Genomic DNA, 21,507 nt, shown 5'->3' with positions numbered 1-21,507 from the left:
CAACGAGGAACCAGCCCTGGTGTGCTGAGAGGATTCGCAGTCTGGCAAAACAGGCACTCAAACTGAGGATTTTTAAAAGGGGGTTGGCCAAAAAAAGAGGACTGGGTGTTGCACATCGAGGATCTCGTGTGTTTGTGTGCCATTTACCCAGCTCAGAGGTGAGGGCTCACCTCGGGGCTTTGACAGGTGGGTTCAGCTCCACGTCCTCTCCTCAACTCCAGCTTGGTGGCCCCACAAAGTTTTTTGGGTTGGATTTGGTTCCTGGTTCAGCTCATGGTGCACAGCTTCAGGAGCAGTGGTCAGAGGCATCCCAAGAACTCCTTGATTGCCACCCTCTGCTCCAGTCCAAACTCTGTTTTCCTTCCAGCTCCCAGAAGAGCCTCTCCTATTGTCATTCCCTGATTTTTACCTGCTTTTAACTGTTCCTGCTGCCTCAGCCTGGGAGTAGCAGCACACAGTGGCCTCCTCAACATCATGGGGATCATCCATCAGACTCTGGCACCATCTCCCATTCCCTGAAGCCAGGTGTGGGGTGGGAGGAGGGTGGAAACAGGGCTCGATTTTTGGGAGAATGGCAACGCCAAGCCCCTGCCCATACACCATTCCAAGCTTCCAATCCAACTCTGCTCTGGCACACAGCAGGCAAAGCTTTTCCAAGGCTTTGCTGGGATAGAAAGGTGGATTTCAAGGATTCACTGGCAAAAATTTATAGAGCTGTCTAGCAAGAAGAGAGAAGCCTTTTCCTCTGTCTGCATCCACTCCTTTGTTTCCAGGATATGGGACTAGGATATGGAAATATGGGAATTCTGCCCTTATTTCCAAGCCACCTTTTCCCTCCTGCCTCAAGACCCCCAAGAAACATCTGCTATAGTCCCACAATCACCAAGGCTTGGTCTTGTCCATGTGACTGTGGCTTAACTGGAAGAGGGCATGGCAGTTTAAGGGAAAAAAACCCCAATATTTGAAAGTAAAAGTAGTTAAGTGCATTCCATATAATCTGTGCGTTGTTGGAAGGGACATTCCAGGTGTGTTTCCCCATTTCTGCACCTCAGGAATTGCCTAGGAAAGCTCTTCCACCCTTGCACTGGGGAAGAGACCACACAAACTGCAGCGTGTTGGGTGTGCTGAGGCTGGAATGATATCCAGCCCTTCTTCCCAAAGCCGTGTTCCTGCAGCCAGCCCTTCCTCATTTCCCATGTCCCAGAAACCACCGTGGTCCGAATGGTTTCAGTTCTGAGCTTTTCCGTGGAATTGACCCCTGTAATTATCTGACTCCATGTCCACTTGCCCGAGGCTCTCCCATGGTGACAGCGTTGGGGTTTTGGCCGTGTTTTAACACTGAACGTGAAACTTGGCCCTGGGGCTGGTAGAGAGAAAAGGGAAGGGTTGGGAATTGTGCTTGAGTTTAGCCACGGACTGCTCCCAGATTGAGTAGTGGTGGAGTTACTGTGAGAAGAAGAGGATGGAGAATCATCCTGTGAGGCACAGCTCACACTTCTGGCAGCTCTGGGTGAGGAGGAGGAAGATGGTCAAGGATTCAAGGCAGAGTTTGATTCATAAAATCACAGAATCATGGAATGGTTTGGGTGGGAAGGAACCTCAAAGCCATCCAGTGCCACCCCTGCCATGGGCAGGGACACCTCCCACTGTCCCAGGCTGCTCCAAGCCCCAATGTCCAACCTGGCCTTGGACACTGCCAGGGATCCAGGGGCAGCCCCAGCTGCTCTGGGCACCCTGTGCCAGGGCCTACCCATCCTCCCAGGGAACAATTCCTTCCCAAGATCCCACCTGAATTTCCTCTCTTTCAGTCTGAACCCATTCATTCCCCCTTGTCCTGTCACTCCAGTTCCTGACAATTTGTTCCTCTCCAGTTTCCCTGTATCCCTTCAGGCCCTGGAAGGTGCTGTGAGGTCTCCACACAACCTTCTCTTCTCCAGGCTGAATAGCCCTAAATTTATTTATTAATGTAATTTATTTATTCCAAATAAAACCCTTTTTTATAATATAGGATTTGTATCTTTCACTCCTAGACGTGCTCTCTCATCATTTACTGCATCAGGTGTTCCATCACAATTAATTAAAACAAAATCCTGCCCCAAAATTATTTTTGTTTTGTTGGGGTTTTTAAACTTTTTTTAAGTTTCAATTTTTTTTAAATTTTTAAAAATTTTTTTGGGGGGAAATAGGATTTCTCCTGCTCTTCAAGCAGAAAACTGAATGAAAGCATAGGAGTGAAAGGATGATTACATTAAATCCACCTTGATGAGCAGCCCAGGAATGCTGTGAGTCCCTAAAGGTGAGGCTGTGGCATCATCAAGAGGCGGGGCCGACACCTCGGGAGCCTCCCATGGGAAATCCTGTTCTTGCTGGGTGTTGCATATCTGGGCTTGTTGGTTTTTCTCCAACTCCTGGAATTTCAGGAAAGAAATGTCCTCTTGTCCCACCAATACATCCCTGCATCACTTCCCAGCATTCAGGAAAAATTTCTCCGTGGAAAGAGAGGTCAGACAACGGAACTGGGCTGCCCAGGGAAGGCATGGATTCATTATCCTTGGAAGTGTTCCAAAAATGAGTAGCTGTGGCCCTTCACGGTTTAGTGGCCACGGGGGTGATTGATCAAAGCTTGCATTGATGATCTTGGAGGTCTTTTCCAACCTTACTGACTCCATGAGTCCCTGATCAAAATTTTGTTTTGTCAAGTTGGGAAAAAATGAAAATGATTTTGTTGCACACAACAGGACCAAGATTAGTGTCCAGAACTGTAGATGAACATTCATATTTTGGGGAGGAAGTCTTGGAAAACAAGGCTTTGGCTGCATCTAATATGGATTGGATGCCTGAGGGAAGGACTGGAAAGGCCCCATCCCAATCCTGAGCACCAGCATGAGCCCATCCATCACGGATGCATCTGGAGCTCCCAGCAGCAGCAGCAGAGCTCAGCATGGATCCTCCTCCCGTTCTCCTGCAGAATTCCCAGCCCGAAGGTGTCTGCTGCTGAACTCCTGCTGCATGAACTCCTCTGACAAACGCCAAAGCAGCTGGATAACGGGAACAGGAAATCCCTACCCAAGCCTTGCCAGCCAGGCTCCAGCCCGCTCCAATCATTCTCAATCCCAATTTACCAAAAACTGGGATCTGGAGTTCAACACAGCAAACTGCAAATAACACAGGGCCAGAGCTGGCTCGGGTTGATCCCTGCTTTGGGTTGGAATAATTCTCTGTTTATTTGGGAATTGTGGAGGCACTTCTGGGGGTTGTGTGTGCCTGGCAGCTCCCGGGAATTGCCCCACATTTTTCAGGATCAGCTCCTGGCTAGCGGGCTCCCAGTTCTGCAGGGTGCACATGGAATATTTAGGGATGAATGGAAATGAGAGGTTATCGATGAACAGATTCCCCCCAAGGATCCTCCCATCAAAGTCTGGATGGGCACACACCCAAACTGAATCCCATCATGGAATTTGAGGTGTCTGGTTCCCAACCCTGATATTGGGGATCCCAGTGGGGAAAGACTTGGCCGCCACCCCAAAATGCCATCACCATTTCAGTTCTGCTTGGATGGGTCGTTGGGTGGTGGAGCATCCCAAAAACTCACCTGGTGTTGGCTCGCTGTTCTTTGCTAGGTGAGGTTGGAGGTGTAGGGAGGAGATCCAGGCTTTCCAGAGTGAACCCCAGAATCACTGAGTGGTTTAGGTGGGAAGGGACGTCAAAGCCCATCCCATTCCACCCCCTGCCATGGGCGTTTCCACTATCCCAGCATGTTCCAAGCCCTGTCCAACCTGGCCTTGGACACTTCCAGGGATCCGGGGGCAGCCACAGCTTCTCAGGGCAACAATGGTCGGGGTTTCAGCCATGAAATTCCCTGGATTTAGGCTGCCTTTTTTCCTCCCCAAATTTCTCCCATGCTGCACCACTACCTGGCACAGGTAATTTTCCTTAGGAAACACCATCCAAGCTCATTTTGGTTTGGGACACACGGAGGTGGGAGAAGGGGTGGCCATTCCGATGCGGTTTGGGGTATCCGGCCATGCCCTTGGATCTGTGGTGTTCATGCACTTTCCAAATTAGGGATAGGGGAGAAAGGCTTTTTCGAGAAGATTGTACAGGAGGAGAGTGGGGCATAGGCACTCCGAGTGTCCTTGGACAATGAACCCCTTGGATGTGATCCAATTCCCAGCTCAAAATGCAGGTTCCCTGATATTGAACAGTGAAGGTGGGATGCTGCCTCAGGTACAGAAAAATTCGGGATCTGCTGTCAGAAACACAAATTAAATTCCCAAAGGAGATGTTAAACCCTCAAATCAGTCCCAAGCTCCCAATATTTATGGAGAGAAGCTTAAATGTCCCACCACAACCACCAAAACCTCATTGTCCACAAGATGCCCACTTCTTTATTTACCATTATTTTGTTGTGTGATGTGGCCTGAGACATTCACTGCCCTCGTATTTCAGGTGGTGCCTTTTCTTCTGACCATTCCAGGATTTTTCTTGAGACCCAACAGCCAGCAAAATATGTTTGGGTTTGTTTTTCTTTATTGTTGTTCTTACCATAAATATCCTCTGTGCATGGCTCCTGATGTGATGAAGTGATGGATGTGAAGCTCGTTGGCATTTCCAAAGTCACGCTCCAGATTCCTGCTTCAATCTGACCCCAAACAGATTGTGGGGATGAGCTGAGCTTTGCTCTTAAGCCTCACTCAACTGCTACTTGAGCTGCTGAACTCATTTATAAATTTGTCACCAATTTCTAAAACTGGAGGAGGCAGAAAATGATGGACAGCTTTGAGGAAGGCAGAAGAAAAAGCCAATCCAGGGCTATTTAATGCCCAAATTCCCATCGCAGCTGCTGACATTTGTTTGTTCCCAGAGCAAAAAACACCTGGAAATTTGCTGTGTGGAGAATAAAAGATGACGAAATAATGCAGGCATCCTGCTGGCTGTAATTTAGGCAGTGACCAGCAAAAATAAAATGATACTTGAGTAAAGGAAGCTGGAAGGGGGAACATGCAGTGGGTCAGGCCAGCGCTGGGTGCTGTGAATAGAACCAAAATGATGTTAATAATAAACAGCTCCACTGCTCTTTTAAAGGCCTGATTTCTTCAACACATGCAGAAAGTTAAAGTTACAACTCTGTGAAATTTCTGCTGGCTGCCTCATCTGTTTATCATCGACTCCCTGGATGCTCGTGGTAAGAATTCCGGCTTTTGGAATAATGTTTGTGGTAGGTGGTCCCTTCAAAGCTGCTCCCTCGCACTCAGCCAGTTTGATTTGCTGGGCGAGGCTTTGCTCATGCAAAGTTTTCCTTCAACTGCATCCAACGCCGTGATGAGCCAGTGCAAGAGAAACTACTGCTCTGTGATTCCCCTCTCGAGCCACTCAGACACTTTGAAGTGGAATTTTTCCTTGAATTTTAGGGCCAGAGAAGTTGTTAGAGGTTTTTTTCCCCTCCCTCTCCTTCATTCCCAAGGGAAAAAGAAAACGTTTATACACATGCTGGTGCTCTATATTTATTAACATAAAATCTAAATATAGCATTGTTTTTACACCCATTGCTGAGGCTAACCCAGCCATAAAATAAACACATTTTCTGCTCCAGAAAATGACATTTTAAAAAAGGTTTACAATTATTATGGCCATTATTATGGTATCAAGGCAAAAATGGAACTGCTTTCCCTCTGTGCGTTCATCTAAAGGAGGGAATTTCACGTTCTCCTTAATAAACTGCATGGACTCTTTCCACCAAGAAGGGATAGAATTGATAAAAAAAAAAGGCTACTAAACAAGAATTTGATTAAATTGTTGTTTTTTTATAAAGATTAATGTCATAAATCAGCACTATCACATGAGCAGACTGATGCGAGGTGTAGCTGAGCTCACACAGTGGGAGAGATGAGTACAAGCACAAGAAATCAGACAAAATCTTTGAAAAATGACTCCATCGGTTTAGAAACCTGTTTTTCCCAATAATAAAAGAAAAAGGGAAAAGCAACAGGTTTATTTGGGTTAATGTTGCACTGTTCTCGAGGCAAAAAATGCTCACAAAAAAACCCCACATGTGGGGACCGCTGTGTTTATTTACCTTTTGCTAAATTCTAGAAAGCCGTGAGAATCCAGGCAGTGAATATTCTGAGAGAGGCTAAAAAAGAAGATGGGCAGGAAAAATGCCAGGGGGAAGATGGGCAGGAAAAATGAAAAGGAGAAAGATGGGCAGGAAAAATGCCAAATGGAAGATGGGCAGGAAAAGTGCAAAGGGAAAATGGGCAGGAAAAGTGCAAAGGAGAAAGATGGGTAGGAAAAATGCCAGTGGAAAACCTGGGATAAAAACATGGCCAGGGTTTCCCCTGAGATCCATTGCTCCCACAATTAATGAGCGCCTGGAAGAGGCATCACTGGAAAGCAGCAACTCTTTAACTACAAATCAATGGATGCTGGAGGTGATGGACCCCATTTTTGAAATGCTGATTTTTAAAAATCATTTCTTTTATATTGATTTGTGAATTATTTATAAACTGTTTATCCTTGTCTTTGCTTAACCCCACCCCCCCCCGAGCCAGCAGCCCATTCCTTAGCTCCTGGGAGTGGCAGTTTCTTCCCAACTTCCCATCCTGGAAAGGCACTGGCAGGAGAATTCTCACTTCCTTGGAGAGCCTCTGTGTGCTCCAGAGATGGAGCCCCTAAATCAGCCTCTAAATCAGGCACTAAATCAGCCTCTAAATCAACCTCTAAATTGCCCCTAAATCAGGCCCTAAATCAGGCTCTAAATCGGCCCCTAAATCAACCCCCAAATCAGGCCCTAAATCAATCTCTAAATGAGTCCTCAAATCAGCCTCTACATCAGCCCCTAAATCAACCCCCAAATCAGGCCCCAAATAAACCTCTAAATCAGGCCCTAAGCCAGGCCCTAAACCAGGCCCTAAATTGGCCCCTAAATCAGGCCCTAAATCAACCTCTAAAACAACCTCTAAATCAGCCCCTAAATCAGGCCCTAGATCCACCCCTAAATCAACCTAAATCAGGCCCTAAATCAGCCCCTAGATCCACCCCTAAATCAACCTAAATCAGCCCCTAGATCCACCCCTAAATAAATCTCCAAATCAGGCTCTAAATCAAGCTCTAAATCAGTCTCCAAACCAGCCTCTAAATCAGGCCCTAAATCAGGCCCTAAATCAACCTCTAAATCAGGCCCTAAATCAGTCTCCAAATCAGCCTCTAAATCAAGTCCTAAATTGGCCCCAAATCAGCCCCCAAATCAGCCCCTAAATCAACCTCTAAATCAGGCCCTAAATCAGCCCCTAGATCCACCCCTAAATCAACCTAAATCAGGCCCTAAATCAGCCCCTAGATCCACCCCTAAATCAATCTCCAAATCAGGCTCTAAATCAAGCCCTAAATCAGTCTCCAAACCAGCCTCTAAATCAGCCCCGAAATTAGGCCCTAAATCAACCTCTAAATCAGGCCCTAAATCAGCCCCTAGATCAGCCCCTAAATTGACCTCTAAACCAGGCCCCAAATCAGGCTCTTAATCGGGCCCTAAATCAACCTCTAAATCAGCCCCCAAACCAACCTCTAAATCAGCCCCTAAGTCAGGCCCTAAATCCCCCTCTCCCTCTGTGACCTCCTGACACAAGCAGCGCACAGGAAGATGCGGGCTGTGAGCAACAACCCTGCTCAGCAGCTCCCCGTGGAGCTGGGATTTAAGGACCTGACCCCAAAAAATGATATTTGGGATGTCACAGACAATAAATGGGACCCTGCCCTTGGTGGTGTCCTTGCCAGGGGGATAAGAGAGCATTGGGATTTGTCTGCCCATGGCACGAGGTTGGAATGGGATGAGTTTTAGGGTCACTTCCATCCCAAAGCTTTCTGTGATCCCGTTTTTATAGAAACCTCTGTGGGTATGATTAGGAAATTCCTTATTATTCTAATTAAATCCTATTATTCTCAAGGTTTTAAGTGCACATTCCCTGCTCCTAGCAGCTGGAATTCCTGCTGATTTCCTTGTCCTGCAGCTGGCAGCAGATGGAGAATTCCTGGAGAGCAACACTCGATGATGGGCAAGGCTGGGACCAGTGCCGGGGTTGTGTGGCCACCCCGAAATATTTGGGATTTCACTTCTTTCCCTTTTAAAACCACGTTGCTCTCACTCCTGCTGCAGCCCCACATCCCTCCTCCCTGGCACCTGGGTTTGGGAGCTCTTTCCTGGCAACTTTGGCCTGGAAGGAAGGCAGGAGAAGGAGAAAAAGTTAGGCAACTTTTCCCTGTAAAGCCATTGCCTATGGAAAAGCTGCTCTGTGTCCTGGGATTGCTTTCAGCCGAACCACAGGCTAAAATGACAGCGTTCAGATTGTTCGGAAAAGCGGTGCAAAAACAAACCTCGGGTTCTCGGGGGCTCTGTTGGAGCTCTGGCTCTGCTTCCACTGGGCAGCTACGGGTGAAAAAACCCCTTTTTTGTTTTTCCCAAATGGGAAAAATCCTGTGTTTAAAACCAGCAGTGGGCAGAAAACGCTGCGGGGCTGTGGGTGTGGGTGCATGTGGGTGCTCAGCTCCCATTTCCAGCAAAACCCTCAGGGGAGGACCCACTTTGTCCCTTGGGAATGGTTTCTCAAGGCCAGGTATGCGCCTCCGAATTTTCCCAGGAAATTCCTGGCTGCTCAGCATCCTTATCCCAGAGGGAGCACCTAAGTGGGGTGGGTTTTCCTTGTGCTGGGCACATTTGGGGTGGGGGTCCCCCCAGCCCACTCCCAGCGGCGCTTGGCCCCAGCCCAGTGCCCGCTGCTTGCCTTTCCCACTCGGATGTTAACGGGATAACGCTCCAAGGGCTTTGAAGATGAAGGAGAAGCCTGGACAAACAGGGCCGGATAAACACAGCGCCTCATCTCCGAGCAGCACCGCGCCCGGAGTGCTCCCAATTATTTTTCCCAGCGTCTCCACACGCCGGAGGAAGCCCAAGTCACCGCTGAGCTCTCCTTCCCCCTTCCCAAGCGGATCCATCCCGTTTGATCCGGCCCTGCAGGACGCTGCTGGGAGCACACACGGGTTAATTGAGCAGCGTTAACCGGAGTCAAGCTATAACACGCTGGGTAAACATTTCCCTATTGTTCCTGGGGATTGCCGTGCTGGGAAGTCATTAATAACCTGGAAGTACATTCCATTTATCTTTGTTGATTAGCTGCTTTGGCAGACTCCAGGAGCATCCCCCTGCTCCTGGAGTGTCCCACTCTGCCACCAGCTCAGCTCCAGCCCCTGGAAAGTCAACAAACTGATTTGGTCATTAATCTCCCACTTCAAAAGGGCAGGCGGGAGGTGCAGGAGGAAGATCTCACATCTGCTCTTCCACTTGCTGCTTGGTCCTGATAAAAGCCTGGTCTGGGATCCTCCTGCACTGCCTGACCCCACCAGCATCCCCAAAAACCCTTCAGGAACCCATTTCGCCCCTCGTTTGCACTTCCAAGCAAAGGGGACTTGAACCCTGAGGAGCACGACCTGGAGATGTTCCACACAACCCCTCAGAGCACCTCAGGGAACTCCATTAGGTGACCAAATCCCATCCCTAGCAGGTACTTCCAAGGACACATCCAGCTCGTTTTTGAGCTAAAGATCATGAACCTCACTCCAAATTCCAGGGTCTTGGTGGCTCCAGAGCCCCCCACTGAATCTGTGGCTGCAGAGGAAGCCCCAGCTCACTGCAGACCTGCCAGGAGCAAGGCAGGACCTCAGAGGTGAAGGTCCGTCAGCACAAAGGCATCACCTCCTCCAGCTTAATGTGGAGTCATTCCTACCTCCCTTATCCAGCCTTTTGAACAGATCAGGATTAGAAAACCCACTGGACTTGGTGGAGGAACTGATCAGGATTAGAAAACCCACCGGACTTGCTGGAGGAACAGATCAGGATTAGAAAGTCCACTGGACTTGGTGGAGGAACAAATTGGAATTAGAAACCCACTGGACTTGCTGGAGGAACAATTTGGCGTGTTGGAAATGCTTAACCCCCTTATTATTGTGGGAGGGAGGACTGCAAACCCTGGTAAAACAACATATTCCTCACTAATTGCATTTGTTCCCTGCTGCCACGCATCCAGGACAGGAGTTACTGCGAGGAGGGAAGCGGGAGAAGCCCAGGAGTGAAGAATTCCTTGTGGTTAAAGGCACCTTGGAGCGACCACAGCCAAAGCAAACCCGGCATTGCTTTTCCTGGGCAGGCTTCGCTCCTCGTGCTCCAAACGTTTGCTTTCCAAATCGTTTCTTCAAACCACAAACGATAAAACTTTGCCTTCCTCGTCCAGAACCCTTCACTTGCCCTGGGAAAGTCACCAGCTGCTCTTCCGTGGGAAAACCTCCATTCAAGTGAAAGTTTTGTTAAACTTCATTACAGTTTCATGAAATTTCCTGGTTTCGCCAGAATATTATTTTGTTTTACCTCTGTGGGTAAAAATGAAGATGCCAACCTTTCTTCTGTATCACCTACAAGGACACTTGCTTTCATTTGTCATTTTAAAGAGAGATATTTTATTTTATTTTATTTTATTTTATTTTATTTTATTTTATTTTAATGCTAGCCCTCCACGAGAGGTGATGTGGGGCTGGGTGGGTGGGATGAGATCTTTCCTCCTCCCTCTCCTCCTGCTCCTGCTTTTGCCCTGGATGCTCTCCAGGCATTTGGAGATTAGGTCCCAACCCCTCCAGGCAAGGAGGAACTCCAATGTGCATCTCCCACATCCTAAAAGGATGCTTTAATCACTGGGATATTGCATAGGGAGAGGCAGGGAGAGGGAAGATAGGAGCTTTTATTTTGCTTTCTTTAGGGCAAAGCCCAGCAGCAGTTTCAAGACCTCCTGAGCCCTCCAGGTGATGAAACCGCCTGAAAAGACGCCTTGATTTCTCTGCACTTGGCAAAATTTTCTAACTGACTTACAGGAATCTCCATCTATTCCTCTCCACATCCCCTGTCCTGGACGTGGCTGCCCGGCTGAAGAAGATCCAACTCCTCAAACATTCCTGGCAGTGTCCAAGGCCAGGCTGGACATTGGGGCTTGGAGCAGCCTGGGATAGTGGAAGGTGTCCCTGCCCATGGCAGGAGGTGGAATGGGGTGGGATTTAAGGTCCCTTCCAACCCAAACCAGTCTGGGATTCTGTGATCATCTCATTTTGTATATAAATACAAATAAATATTTTCCTGCTTTTCTTATAAACTCAGGCGCGCAGTGGAAAAAAAATCAACTTGCTGGGTGTCATCTCCATCCTGTCAGGGAAAACATTCCCTCTCCCGGAGGATATTTTGGGAAATGCCCGCGGGCAGGCACACGGAGCCTCCCATCGGGATAGTTTAACCATCAAGCCGAGCTCAAGGCGGAGCGGGCTCGGTGCCTAAGGTGAGGGCACGAAGAAAGGAACTCGAGCGCTTTGATCTGGGCCAGGTGTTAATTTGGGAGATTTGGGAGCTGTTAGGAAGCCAGGGCAGCACATCCCGCGGCTTTATCAGGGCCGGGATTACCTAGGCAGGGTTATCTCGCGTCAAGGGGCGCGTTAGGGGCGACACCTCCTTTATCTGCGCGGGGACCGCGCCAGCGGTGACACCGAGCCCCCGGGCCACTTCAAAGTTCGGGGGTGAAGCCTTGAGCCGAGGACAAACAACCTCTGCCGGGACAAACAGGGCACTGCGACATGAAAGTGCCACCCGAGCTGGCCGTCGCTTAATGGGGACACTGGTTTTAATGGGGACTTTCATCTCGGCGCTCCTGAAAGCAACGGAGTTGGGGGGGGGGGGGGGGGGGGGGGGGGGGGAGAAGGGAGGAAAGAGCGGATTTGGAGCCAGGAGAAGTCACCTGCTGCTCGGGCAAACAGCAGGGATGGGCCCTTGGGGGGTGTGTGCTGGGGGATAAAATACGGCGTTTGTTTCCAAAGGGCGGGAGGAGTGAAGGCATGATGAGGGAGCAAGGGAAGGAAAAGAAAAATAGGAGAAGAAGAGGCAATTTTCCCAATATCTGTTTTTCCAAATCCCAGTCTCTCCACCAGGTGCTGTTCCCTCTCCTACACACCTCACCCCTTCTATCCCCGAAGACCTCCGTGGTTGCATCCACCACTACTAAACCTCGAAAATGGCACTGACCCTAAAAGATGCGTGGTAGCATTCAAAAATGTCACTTTTAAATAAATGCCCTGTTCGTTTAAGAGGTTGTGGTGTGTCATTTTCACACTAACGGAAAATGCTGGTCCCTGAGGGCTGGATTAATATTGGAATCCCTGAGCTTCACACCTCAGGGTTTGTGTCCCTGATGTGATTTTAAATCGCAGACCTCTAACTAAAGAAAAAAAGATGACTTGAAAATCCTTTCAAAATAAGCGTAACCCATATTTCACCATTCCTGTGTCGGGGGCAAGTGTAAGAATGAGCAGAATCGCTGCTGGCTGCACATTTTCAATCAAACAATATCCAAATAATAAACACTGAGGAAGAAATCCCTCAGTAACTGTTTTCAAGAAGTCACTGCTAAAGACCTGACATCGCCATTTAATTGCTTATGGGAACACCCAGCCAGGCACAAAATTCCTTGCAGCCCAAAGATTTTTCCAGCTAAACCCCGATTATTTTTGTTTTCCTTCCGTGCCAATCATTGGATCTCCATCCCACGCCACTGGGTTGCGACAGGCTGGGAGTGGGAGAAACGGCAGCGGGAATGTGACACTTCCCAAAGGTGCCAGATAAAGGTGGGGGGTGCTGGTGGCTCCCGAGGCCATCTCAGTGCCACGCTGGGTGGGAAGGAGCACCTCTGCCCTCTCCTGGGGCAGCACAGCCTGACGGGGCCTCCACAAGGGTTTCAACACCTCCTGGACACTTAAACGTCCCCTCGGGATGGTTTGAGGAGTAGAGGAGATACAAGGATGTGGAAAGGAGATGGTGCAGCTCCAGACCTGGGCACTGAACCTCACCGGGGCTTGGGACTCGTTGCCTTTATCAGGGGGAGTTCCAAGAAGGGAATTTGGAGCAATTGGGAAGCCCCTCTAAACCAGCACATTCATCCCTTTGGATCATCCTTCCCTTCAGCTCATCCCTCCCTTTGGCTCATCCTCGTCTCGCTCTTGCTTGTGGTCCAGGCTCCCTCCTTTTATTTTTCTGGCTGCCTCTAATTTGTGGCCATCCAGTAACCGCTGTTCGAGGCCTGCTGGGCTCAGCCCCCTCGACAGAAGCTGTTCCCTGCAACCACAACCATCCCAGGAAAATCAGGACGGGGATGGAATATTTACCCTTTGATTGTTTAACAACATCTGAGAATTCGAGCAATTCCCGTTAGACCCCGAGGAATGTGGAGCCAGAGGAGGAAGAGCCATGCCAGAACCGACTCCTTTTCATTTCTTTTGGGCTGTGGAAAGTGGAGCCAAGGAAAAGTTGGGATAACGAAGCCCACGGTGGTTTTAATTAGCTGCAAGCCTGGGATGTGGGGGCTGATTGTATTTGTTTAATGATGAATAAATATGGAATGGTGTGGGTGGCTGGGTGCAGGAGATGATCCAGGAGCCTCTAGCGCACGGGGAGTATAAGGAATGTCGCTGCAGCATGGTCACATCCCTGCTGGGCTCTTCCCAAGGGATATCTCTCTGGGGAAACTTGGGACTGGCTCCTTGGGCTTGTTCCTGGTGTGCCAGAGAAGGAGATTTCTTGGAAGACAGCACTGGCTGTGGCTGTGCTTGCAGGGGGGTCACACCTGGAGCAGGATCAGGTGCTCTGCCTGGAGACATGCTGCACAAAGCTCTGGGATGGGAGCAGGGGATGGGAAGAACATGGCACAAGCAGCCCTCAGGGAAAGAAATTGGTCCTGGGAACACCTTCCTTCCATATCCCAGCCGCTCCTTGCTGGTTAGTCCAAGGCTCTTAGCTCAAAGGACCATAAACCGTGGATTTTTGGTGGTGTTTGATCCTGAATTAGCATGAGCAGGAAGGGTCCTGCCCATCTCTCACTGGTGCTACAGAGCAGGGCAAAGCCCAAGCAACCAAGAGGCAAAGGATGGGAACACCTGGGGTCAATCCCGATCTATTTCCAGGTATCTGGGGTGTGATCAGCAATAATCAAACCTCCAAACCGTCCCAGGGGACCGTTCCCTCCCTCCCGTGTGGAGCACAGATTGGCTGAGTCCCTTGCCCCCAGACCACCATGGAGAGGGGATAATGGCTTGGTTTTAAGGACGTGTTAGAGCTGGGATTCTGCCCTGGGGTGTTTATGGGGTCTGTTGGAGGCAGTGGAAGCTTTCTGTGAGATTGTACTGCAGCTAATGGGTGGTTGGTCAACGGGGGAATCCATCCAGGGTGGAATCCTACACCTGGAATTTCAGCGGGAGGAACACCAGGAGCCTTGCTGGTCATGCTGCCCTCTCTGCCTCACCGCTCTGGCCTTGAAACATCCCACACCCCTCGGACACATCAGTGGGGAGGCAGGGTTTGCATGGCTGGATTGGGAGTCACCTCCAAAGCATTCCCGGTACAGCTCTGATGCAAAGAGCTTCGATGGAGAGGCATGAAAATACACTGGAAAACGTGGTATGTGGGAATGGAAGTGCAGAAGCACTTTGAACTGGAATAAAATTTTCTGGAATATGTCCAGGGCAGGGAACGGAGCTGGGGAAGGGGCTGGAGCCCCAGGAGCAGCTGAGGGAGCTGGGAAAGGGGCTGAGCCTGGAGCAAAGGAGGCTCAGGGGGGACCTTGTGGCTCTGCACAAGTCCCTGACAGGAGCTGTAGTAAGGTAAGGATCAGTCTCTTCTCCCAGAGAACAAACTGAGAGGAAACAACCTCAAGTAGTGCCAGGGGAGGTTCAGATTGGATATCAGGGAAAATTTCCTCACCAAAAGGATTGCCAAGCTCTGGGATGAGCTGCTCATGGCAGTGTTGGTGTCAGCACCCCTGGGGTGTGGGTGTGGCACTGGGGGACAGGGTTCGGTGGTGCTGAGTGAGCAGCTGGACTCGATGATCTCGAGGGCCTTTCCCAACCCTAATGACTTGGTGCTTCTGTGAAAATGTTTTTCACTCACAAATCCACACCAGGTTTAGGGCAGGTTTCTAAAGCTTGGTCACTGGTGTGAGGTTCTTTTACCCTCCACAGGACATGGCTACAGTTTGCATAAAATAGACCTAAAATCTTCACCTCCCTCTTTTTATTTCAGTTTCTTTTATCCACAAACCCGCAGTGCATCCACATGGAGGAACCACAGCTCCTGTGGCCAGGAATGGTCCACGCTCCCTGCCAGGGCTTGCTGCTGTCATCAGCACGTGGGATGGGAGCCTGGAGCACCAGACAGGCCCTGGAAACTGCAAATCCCCACCGTGCCTCAGCCTTGCTGACGCGACCGCAGGGATTTCGCTCAGCATCGTGGAGCTCCGAGCAGCCCAAGGTCCCATCTTGCTGGAAGATGCGCCAGCTGTGGTTGCACCTCCAGCCTCACTTCCCTCTTTGCTCGGGGCTGCTCTAAACCTGCAGCCTGTGGCCCCAGCCGCGGGAGCTGCTCCTTTATTACCCTTTTCCTTTCTGGCGCAGCAGCCAGGACAAGCCGGAGTGGCGTCCACCGTGGGGCTCTCTGGAAGCCCCAGCATCTGGAGCTGCATTTGTGGCGTCCTTCAAACGCACAGCCAGGCAGCTGCCGAGCACATGTGAGAGGGACGGCGCTGCCTCTCCTTCCAGGGATGCTCCTAATGGAGTCTCTCACCCTCGGCAGCTCCTCCTGCCTGGGGCGGCTTCCTGGAGCCTCGGGGAGCTGCAAGCTCAGGGCTCAGAGAGGAGGCAGCTCCCGGACCAAAGGTGAAGCTCACGGGAGAATTTTATTCTCTTTAAAAGTCATTGGAAGATGGGGATGTTTGGATTTGGGGGTTTTGCTCCAAAGAGTTCAAGCATCAGAGCACAGAATCACAGAGCCAAAGCATGGTTTGGGCTGGAAGGGAGATTAAAGCCCATCCAGTGCCACCCCTGCCATGGGCAGGGACACCTTCCACTGTCCCAGGCTGCTCCAAGCCCCAATGTCCAGCCTGGCCTTGGGCACTGCCAGGGATCCAGGGGCAGCCCCAGCTGCTCTGGGCACCCTGTGCCAGGGCCTGCCCACCCTGCCAGGGAACAATTCCTTCCCAATATCCCATCCAGCCCTGCCCTCTGGCACTGGGAAGCCATTCCCACTTGTCCAGGCACTATATTCCCTTGTAAAAAGTCCCTCTCCATCTCTCTTCTAGGCCTCCTTCAGGTACTGAAAGGCTGCAAAAATGCTTCAAACATCCCCAAAACTTCAGGACTGAACTTTCCTAGCAAAGATTTCACTCTCAGCCTCCCAGCAAATAATTTAGCAGCTTCTAACATTTTGCTGCCAGCTGGGGGACCTGGACCAGAGAACCTGAATTTACTGTGTGGGCACAATAATTTTATTGCTTCACCCCCTGCATTTTCTCCTTACAGTTTGGGACATTTTTTGGGCACAAAAGCAGTTTGGTCCCAAAGAAAAGTTAAGATCTTTCCAGAGATGGAATTCTGATGTGGCATAAAAATGATCTCTTCCTATCATTATGGATTTAGGGCAGGAGGCCACCCCTGTCCCCCAAAACAGCATCCAGAGGTGTGCCGTATCCTCCATCCCCTCCCTCCCCCAAGGCATAAATTAAATTCTGCCTCTGGGAGAAGCTCTGGAGTGGGGAATTCTGGTGGGAAGGCAAGGTGTGCTTCCGAGGGAGGTTTGGATCTGCTGAGGTTTGAGCTTCGCGTGTTTAGCGGGGCTGGGGACACATCCATGTGCAATTTTCCTTTTCCTTGGTCATTTTTTCCTGCCTCCTGCTTCCCCTCTTCCCCAGCCCTGGAAGGACAGAACCTGGTGTGGGAAGTGCAGCAGGAGGCAAACAGCTGCCCCATGGACAGACATTCCCAGTTTTCCTCCCACGCGTGCCCACGCTTGTTGGTCATTGCCCAGAATTCACATCCAGCTCCCAGCCCTGCACAGGGGCAGGATGGCCCAGCTTTGGGGTGGGGGAGAAAACATTGCCTGTGGCTCTGCATCCTGCCTAGGGAGAGGTGGGACGAATCTGTGTTTTCCCTGGGGAAAAAGCCGTATTTTCCCTTGGAGCAGCGGGGGAATTTTGCAGCATGCGGCTAAGCCTGCGCGGCAGCCGCTGCAGGATGTGGGGTTTGCTCTGCCAAGAAAAATGAAATAATAAATAGGAGGAGAGAAAGCCTGCAGCCTGCTCTCACTTTCACTGATTTAATTCCAACGGCACTAATTTTGGGAACACCAGCCCTGCCTCGCACAAGTTCCTCCCTGGATCCCAATCCCTCACCGACGGGCAGACGGCGCTCCATCCTCCTGCCTTTCCATCTTTTAGGGACTGGGGGGAAAACAACACCCCCCATTCCCAAACTTTTAGCACTCTGAGCCAGGGGAGTTTGGGAGAAGTGCTAGAATGGATGTAAACAGGGAATTCCACCCTTCCAGCTGCATGTGGGGTTATAATTACCCGGGAATGCAGCTCGGCCGCTGGTGCATCAGATGCGCCACGCTGTCGCCAAATTTGCAGATGTTCAGCCTTACTTTTATTAAGCATGACAATGCCCAGCAGGATCTATTTTCCCTGATTATCCTCAAATGGAGAGGAATATTAAAAGGCAGGATAATTAAAAATAGATGCCTAAACAAAAGGATGTGTCTACAATTCTTTTTCGTAGCGCTTTGAAATAGTTCGAATTTCTCGGCTGGCTCGTGTGCACAGGGAAGCCAAAGGATGTCTTAAATTCAGACATATGTCTTCATTCTGTTTAATGTGCTAGAACAAAAACAGAGCTCGAGACCACCATGAATTGATTTGGAAGCGACGGCTCCTCGTCCCGCTCCGCCAGACTCCAGGGAAGCTTTTGCAGCGAGGATGTAATAGCTTCCTACAAGATAAGGGGGGGAAAAAAAGAGGGATATGGAGCCTATCTGCTGAATTTGATGTCGTGGCTGTCGCACAGGGAGTGTCCCCAGAAATAAGCTCTGTATTACTTTTTAAACCCACGTGCAGGGGTGTTTTCCAGAAAGGCTTTGCATGAGGAATTTCCTCAAATCCCTCTCACATTTAAGGCAGGCTCTGAAATAACCATCCAGCCTTGGGTTTCTTTGGGGGATGAGGATTCAAGGAGAGAAAACAACCAGATTTGGAAGAGGTCCAGCCAGTCAGATGGCAAATTATGGGCCCCGGCACAGGGTGTCCAGAGCAGCTGTGGCTGCCCCATTCCCTGAAAGTGTCCAAGGCCAGGTTGGATGGGGCTTGGAGCAGCCTGGGATACTGGAAGGTGTCCCTGGATGAGCTGTAAGGTCCCTTCCAAACCAAACCATGCCATGGTTCTATGATTCTAAGGAAGCACAATTGAGAGCTGGAAAATTCAGGAATAAGTCATGGGAAAAGGGAAACTCAGGCCAGGAAATGGATCTTATGCACAAAAAAAAAAGCACAGGTTAAACTTTGCAAATGTGCACAGCGTTAGGATGAGGTAAAGAGAGGCACAGGGTGAGGGGGCTGGGAGTGACCAGAGTAGGGTGGGAATGGTGCCTTCAGACCAGGAGACGTGGCAGCGATAGCTGGGAAGGTGAGGAAAGAGGCTCCAGAGGATGGGATTTGGGATAGCTGTGGCTCAGTGGGTGGTGCTGGATGCTGCCTGTGGAGGGAGAGGCAAAGCTCTGACTCATGTGAATCCACCTCCGCCCCGAGAATGGCCACCCCCATCCAAAGGCAAAGGCAAAGGCAAAGGCAAAGGCAAAGGCAAAGGCAAAGGCAAAGGCAAAGGCAAAGGCAAGAATTCAACCTCCGCTCCATCCCTACACATTCCCCAATGTCTGGACACCAAGCTATGATTTCTAATGGGATGTTTTGGGGCAAGGAGGGAAAAAAAGTTGAGAGAGGCAAGGGAGTAAAACCCCAAATGCCAAAGCCATCCATCCAGCACGGCCTTGCAGGACTGGGGGTGCCTGGCAGCATGCTGAAGGCCAGACTGGAATGAGCCAAGCCCAGCGTGGGGCAGGCTCAGCCATCATTTCCTGGGCTGTCGGATAGGATGGTTTCCTGGGAAGAGATGGGAACTGTGATTTTCCCCCCCAAATGCAGCTTTGCAAAACCAGACGAAGGTTTTCAAATCCTTGCTCAAGTTTCTTTTTTTCATCCAAATTTGTGTGGATGAGCTGACGTGTCCCATGGTGCCTCCACCGCAGGGAAGCCGTGGGCTGTAGCACCTGCTGCAAAGAGCATTCAGAAAGTTAAAACCAGCTCAAAAATGTGTCCTGGTGCCTAAAGCTGAACCCCAAACGCTGATCTGGAAAATCCTGACCCTCCTGTATTACCTAAGGGCATCTAAATCCTCCAGGCACCTTGGCTGGGGTCTGAAATCCCCGCAGACACCGGGACTTAGGCTCAGGGTCTGTATTGCATCCAGAAATGGGTGGTAAACATTCCAGGAGCCCCCAGGGCAGGGACTGGGATGACCCTGTCCCTCAAAACTATCCCAAAACCACCAAATTTAGCCAAGAACTTGACTTGCTTTCCACTCTGACCTGCAGAGTAGGTTTTACACGGTAGGTTTTAGGCAGGGCAGTTTCCTACAGAGACAAAACTTGGGCATGTGGAGGCAGAGGCAGCAGTGCAGCCTCAAATCTCAGTTTTTCCTCTGGAAGTGCCCAGTGCTGTCACCCCTGGAGGACACCAAGGCCTGTGGGCCATGTTTTGTGGCTGTGAGTCAATCTGGAAGAGCGCAGCAGCTCCTGTATCAGTGGGGTTGCACTAACCTCACTTTGTGGTTGCCAGTGTTTTCAAGAATCCTACAAAACATCCCAGCAGTAATGGGATTTAAAAGCAGTTTAATGACTTCCCGCTGGCTGGGAATGTCCAGACTCCTGCAGCCTCCTGGGGCTGGGGATGCCCAAAAATGGATTTGCAAATGCCATCCACTGTTTGTTTTCTCTCTTCTCCCCACACAGAAATAACCACTGCTCACCCTGGCAGATGCTTTGGGGCAATTGGAGGATCCTGTAAAAGCAGGAAGGGAGGCTTGGGAAGCCGGGCAGTGGCCAGGAGAGGAGCAGGATGGCCACCTGAGCTCCCGCAGCATCAACTGGAATTATTCCTGCTTCTCCCACGGCAGAGCTGTGTGGGATGCTGAGGGCTTCCCCGCCCCAGGAACAGAGGAAGTGAGGAGAACAAAAACTGGGGTATTCCAGGAGGAAGTTTGGATGAAGGAGCCAGATTTCCTCTCCATAGATCTCATTAAAACACAAGCTCTGTCTTCCCAATGCTGCTCGAGCTTTGAGCAGTTTCCAGGGATCGTAATGGGCTTCTCCAAAATGCTTCCAGGCTCTTCTGGATGGAGGTTCTGGGGTTTAGGGGATCATCCCTGCCCTCTCCCATGCCTGGATGTCCAGCAGCTCTCCTGGCTTGACCTGCTGGTGAAGCCCTGGGTGTGCAGACTTCCAAATCACAACTGGTCCTTGACCTTCTGAGACACCTTGGTCCCAAAGGTGCCCCTGAAGGACCAGGCGAGCACAAAGAGCTGGTTAAAAATCCCTGGTTGAAGTCATAAAACTCAATTTTTGAATGTCCTTTTAGGATCTCTGGCACCTCATTATCAAGGTTTGGAGGGTTGTTTTCTCCACCTCCCCCTCGTGCTTCTTGCAACCAACGTGTGAATAAATTGGGTCAGATGTGACTGTCCCAAAGTGTCAGGGATGGGGGTCATCCTCCCGCCTTCGCCCCCCGGGGCCCAGCTGTCCCCTCAGACCAGTCCTATTTGGCACAGAGAAACATCCGTGGATTTCCTATGCGTTTTTTAGTCACTCTGTTTGTACACACTCAATAAACGAGATCAAGGAGAGAAAATAACCCCCAACCCAAACCAAACACAGCCCTTCGAGCTTTGTTTTCTCCCACACTCGTTAAGTGCTAACCCAACATCTGGATGCTCTATAAATGTGTTATTTAAGGAGAGAGAGTTCCCCAGAAGTGTTTCTTTGCAGCGTCCTCGTCCCTGTGGCAGAGGGGCTTTGTGACGTGGGGCTCAGTGGCAGCTCCTCACATTGAAGTGACTCTTTTGTAGTCTGGGTGTCTGTGCCGCTGCCAGGGCCAGCAATTACCACATTAAAAATCCTCGTCAGCCTCATTAAGGAGCTCTGCCTTGCAACATTCGGCAGGGAGCTCGCTGGGAGCCTCATTTAAAGGCAGGAGTGCCTTGCTCAGACAGGGAGGGAGCCTGTGGGATCACCAGCGCTGGTATCCCTCTCCCTTCGGTGGCCGGGATGGATTTGCTCCGTGAAGAGGGAGAGATGTCTGAGACATCTTTGGCTCTGCTGCTGGCACAGCTGAGGTGGCAGGGAGTGAAATGCTGGGGCTGCTCCAGGAGTGGCCAGCACGCTGCAGGGCTGGGCTCTGGCCCCTTGGTCACGACCGGGATGGCATCTCTTTGGGGACCCCCACGTCTCACCACTCTGCTGTGGGATGAGGAGATGCAGGGCATCAGATGCAGGAGGGATGTGAG

Source organism: Corvus hawaiiensis, chromosome 8 (genome assembly GCF_020740725.1).
Source record: "Corvus hawaiiensis isolate bCorHaw1 chromosome 8, bCorHaw1.pri.cur, whole genome shotgun sequence".
In the NCBI taxonomy this organism is placed as follows: Eukaryota; Metazoa; Chordata; class Aves; order Passeriformes; family Corvidae; genus Corvus; species Corvus hawaiiensis.
This window is presented reverse-complemented; position numbering follows the sequence as displayed.